Raw genomic sequence first — 5,371 nt, 5'->3', positions numbered from 1 at the left:
ACTACGGATTTTTTGAATTTACGTGATTGCAGTACTATCGCTGGTTGATAGTAGCAAATAGTGTCAGATCGGATGCTGCTTGAACCTACTTCAGTTATTATCTGGCGCGTTTTCCACTAGCGGGAAAAACATTTGCCAAAGTACTCTGAGAGCTAGCATTTACTTTATTTAAATGTCTTTTATTTCTTTTTTTCTAGTATTACCAAGTTAGTTCTTAGTTGACGCTTTTGAAGTTTCTTTTCTTTTTCTTCATTTTTAAATGCTATTAGTTGGCACTTGGACTGTTGTTTATAATAAAATATCTTCAGTAATTTTCTTGTACTAAAATTGATGTTAAATAAATTTAAATAATTTTTTTTAACTATGAAAATAATAAAATCTTCAAAAACAAACCACAATTTGTTCATCCTCCAACGGACAGAATTACTGAGAGACAAATACATCCTCATCACTAAGACCGTGTTCATCCTCCGTAACTGATTCAACAGTTACATAATAAATATACGTATATATTAAAGAATAACAAAAATATAGGATTTAAATACCAATTAGGATGCGCTTAAGCCAAATAAGATGTTTTGGAATGGAGAGTGCAATGACAGGCAAGACAACAAAAGATTATGCCAGTTACCTGCTGTAAGCAAATAACAAACTGAAAAGAATACATAAATGTAAAGGATAAATGGTAAACAATCAGAGAGGAAAAAAAATATGTTACGCTAAAGTCGGTCATGATGGACGCAGTAGTGCTACTTCATGATTATGCAGTATGTAGAGTCAATCTAACATAATTGACAATTTTTAAAGGATGACAGTTCTATATGATTCCAGCTTAAAATTTACAAAAGACTCCATAATCGTATTGAAAATATTGTGATTATTTAATTGTCTATAATCTTTAGAATTATTAAATTAATTAAAAATATGAGTTCAAGTGTTTTTTGTATTTTTAATCTCATTTTAAATTAGTAAAGTGAACAATGCCGATGTTTTTTTATAGCTCGGAAGTACTTAGTGAAAAAGATTAAAATCTGTACGATGTTAGCAAAAAAAGGCACAGCTTTAGATACAAACTGCTTTAGATACAAACACTTGGAATGAATGAGGAGCAAGTCAAGCGACCTGACATTCAATTGAAATCCTAACAAAAGCAAACTGCCTTCCTTTGGAGTTAACGCAACTCGAATTAATGACAAAGGCAGTTGAAGTGGAGCAACGGTTGTATTACTATATAATTGAATTTGTAGTTTGGATTCGTTTTCATAAAAACGAAGTAACAGAAGTCAAAAACATTCTTTAATGGTAAAAATTGCTGACCAAGAATAAAAGTTGAGAAAGATAAAAATTCAGAGACAAGTATTTAAATTTCTCATTTTTAAAATATGTCAAAGAGTAGAATGAAGTAATGTGGTGTAGTCTAGAGTGGTGTAGATTAGTGAATATTAGTGTAGGGTAGTGTAGAGTAGTATAGTATAGAGTAGATGATGATAATATATTTCTTTTCTCCTCAGTTGAGCATAGAACCTCTTGGTTGTATTAATTACATTCTTCAGGCTGTCATAACGTGAAATTAGTACCTCCATATCCGATGTGTTGGCTGCCGCAGTAGAAGGATTAACCGACTGTTGTCAGGTATCTCTTAAAAAATTATTTCCGTTTTGGTTTGACTCCATATTATACTGCCATCTTTAGAGCAAACATGAGTGATGGGACCAAAGATCTATTCAGGTGCAGGCCACTCCTAACGTATGGAATAGATGCCTACCTGGTGGCAATTTGGCTTCCAAAAAGGCACCAGGACTTGTTGTGGATTCGTCTTCGCTTTGACACTCCATCTCGACCCTACCAATAGCTGTGCTACCGCAAGCATCGTTCTTGAATTCACTGTCTTTAATAAACCATCTTACCGCAGCAAGATGCAAATCTTCAAAACAGTAGAATAGTGTTTAATGTGTATGAGCTCTGATTTAGTTATACACTTAGGCTTTGTGTGATTCATTTTCTGAATAAAAAAATTACATATTCCTTAGACTATGTTATTTCTTAAGGAATTATCTTATCATAATCTTATCATAATTCTTATTATCACAGTTTTGAGCTGCAATTTTTCGTTTAGAAGTTAACTACACTAATGAGAAGCTATCCATGTCCCATTTAAGACTTAACTGTCAGTCCTTGATATACCGATTACATACCAAACTTTTTCTAGGCGCCAAGCATTCACCGAATTCAATTTCCGTGTTTCAAGCAAATAGTGATTGTTTACGATAATCTCTTGACTTGTCCTTCTAACCCCTTCTTTTCTCCGTTGAGCGGCAAAAAATCAAATGAAAAAGTGATTCCCTTTCCCTGCTTTCACAAATTTGATTTTTCCCAAATTTCCCAACTCGAGTGCGAATGAAAACGAATTTTCATGGATTTTTTATGTTGGTCAACTCCTTTTTTTCGAAAACTGTTTAATTGCTGTGTGTCTCGTACTGCTTAGGTTTCCCGGCGTCCCTCGTCTATGAACACATCAAACACTTAATGTGCTTTGTTATGGTTTCTATTGTTCCAGTTTTTTTCCATCGATGCTCAAGTACACCTGATGTCTATGGCGACCTTTATGGCATGGAAAAATTGTTGCTGTTGTCGTCATTAAGCGGGCAAGGGTTGGAACGAGTTCATTACGCTGCGTTTCCAAATGAGAAGAGACGAGTTTATTAATGAATGACTATTAAATTTTTTAAATTGAGAGGTTGTAAATTTGAAATTTTTTATTTTTAATGAATTTGAATTTAAATGTTGCTGTTTCGTTTACCTGCAGTCGAAGTTTAGCCACTGAATATATTGAACTCGCGTTCATTGGAACTTGAATCTATCACATATTTGTATCGGCAATAGATAGATGGAAAATATTACCAAAAAAACATCTGCAGTAAATTAAAAATAGAAATAAGTTTGTCTGAAAGGATTATATAGTCTGCAGTATTCTCTTTGAAATACTAAATGCCCGTGAAAAGAAGCTCCATTGCCGTGACTTGTTCTTTACCTAAATATTGTGATCAACGGGAAGTGAGACCATCTTCTCTTCAAAATACCAAATGCCCGTGAAAAGAAGCTACATTACTGTGGCTTGTTCTTCATCTAAATATTGTGATCAACGGGAAGTGGGATCATATTCTTCAGCAGTCGTGACAAATTTTCTTCTCTTATATGATATTCATACTATATACTAAGCTTACTGATTTCGATTACCTGCCTTCGATTATTTGAGTGGAACTTTATATGAACATTTTAGCTTTCTTCGAATTTTTCGAGGAATGAATTCCTAAGAATTGAATTGAAGTCAATGAAAGAATATTTCACTTCAAGATATTAAATAACTGACTTTTAATATTTTTTAATTTTTTTAAACTTATTCAGATTTTGAAGGCTTCCACTTCTATGGATAGTAACGCTTTTTCTTCAAATGAGATTACAACTAAAGGTTTCTTTTATTTTTTTTTAATTAAATGTTTAATATTATATTTAATATTTATTTTAAATTAATATTCAGATATTTATTATCAATTTTTTCTTTTTTTTGCAATGTGAAGATGTGAAGTCTCTTGTTGTTTTAAATATCGTAAACTTACTCTTGAGGATTTCATTGTAACATGTGGATATATCGTATTTCCACAGAAATTCATGGATTGTATGTAGCTAACATGTTGCTAGCGGTTTGGCATAATTTTTGTGGAACGTGTGTGTCATTGGGAATTCCTCACATGTTGATAACAAAGGCTTACTAATGGTATTGTCTTTGTTGATGATTTGAAACTTCCAAAAGGTGAACAAATATAACATATAAAAGGAAGCAGTGACTGTTAGAATGTAGGGATGCGATAGAATATAAATACCTGACCCTGACCAATTTCATTTATATTGAAGCTAGATTGCATGGATTTTTAACAATATCCTATTCAAAGTCAAAAAAAGTTAAAAAAGTCAAGATATATTTGGACGGGCAGACAAAAAATGCGTTGAACATGGGTAAGTCAACTTGTTTCTTCAAGTTTTTCATATTAATATTAAGACCGTGTGCGAGTTCGAATAAATTGTGGTAAAGTAAATTGAAATTTCCTAGGGACTTTTTGCACTGCACTTTTGTATATATTTATTTATTTATTGCGCTTATTTATTATTTTTGATTAAAAGTTTTTATATTTATTTATTTATATATTAAACATCTTATGAAATTTTCACAATGTTAATATCTAATTTACCTAATTTTTATCTAATTTACCCTACTCGAAGTTCTGGTAAATACCAACATTCGCTGCCATATTGACATAATTTACTATTTCTTTCAATTTACCATGAATTTACTGGAATTCGCACACGGCCTTAGTATTAAAATCATTTCTATAGACTAAAAACTATGGATTATGTGATTACTCCTTAGTCACAGTACTATGAAAGGCAGTAACGTAACTATGATTGTGTCAATTGGAAAGAGAAATACTATAAAGTAATTGTTTAGCAATAATTTTGCACTGCTTTATCTATACATTAAATCAATCTCCCCGGCCAATTTGATTCCCCACTGGTAACAGGTAAAACTATATTCGCCTATTATTGATTATAATTTAATCGCTATGAATATGGTATTGCATTCTATTAAAATCTATTGCATTCTATTAAAACTTAACAAACCGTTAAGTTGGTTTGTTATTGGAATTAAACTACAAATAACGTTCTGTAAACATTTGTATATATATATGGTACGTACTTCATATGCAAGTTGCTTATAATCTCTGCAACAAAAACAGTATACGCTTTTTCAGCAACATAAATCCACATTTGCAGCGCAAGCCAAATAACGTACGGTCTCTCGTACGGTATGTACTGTATGTGGAAATGACTACAATAGCAACAAATAATGCATGCAGGCAACTTTTGTTTTGTCATTTGACAAGAGCTGCAACTCATGTTTTATCAAAGAAATGCGTACGCGTGCCACACTTGCATTGTTAAATAGTTTCCAATCAGAGTGGCTACGAACAAACGAACAAAAACAAAACCAACACGACGTCATTGTGTGAGCTCTCTCGTTCCGTACACCGGTTCGTGATTGTGGGCTGTATTTGAATGCGTTCCAAACGAATTGTGGAGTTGTGTGTGTGTATTGTATTTTTTCTAGTGCTAGCCGAATGAATTCAGTACTGCCGGGAATTTCAAGTGAATTGGTTATGTTAACGGTTGTGCGTGTTGCGTTCGCCTGTAAAAGTAAAAGAAAAAAGTTCTTAAAAGTTGTACGACGAAAACAACTGTAAACAAAAAATGCTTGTGTGGCATTGTTTTTATTCCAAACAATAAATAATTAATTTATAAATATTTAGTATTGCAT

The 5,371-nt window shown here is 32.4% G+C and overlaps 1 protein-coding gene across 1 annotated transcript in view; it reads left to right on the top strand.

The window, feature by feature from the left end:
* The window catches only part of LOC119673944, a 22,794-nt gene that overhangs the window by 706 nt on the left and 16,717 nt on the right, over positions 1–5,371 (top strand). The gene's annotated exons all lie outside the window — the stretch shown is intronic.

The sequence above is a fragment of the Teleopsis dalmanni genome, chromosome 2 (assembly GCF_002237135.1).
Source record: "Teleopsis dalmanni isolate 2A chromosome 2, ASM223713v2, whole genome shotgun sequence".
Lineage (NCBI taxonomy): Eukaryota > Metazoa > Arthropoda > Insecta > Diptera > Diopsidae > Teleopsis > Teleopsis dalmanni.
This window is presented reverse-complemented; position numbering and strand designations above follow the sequence as displayed.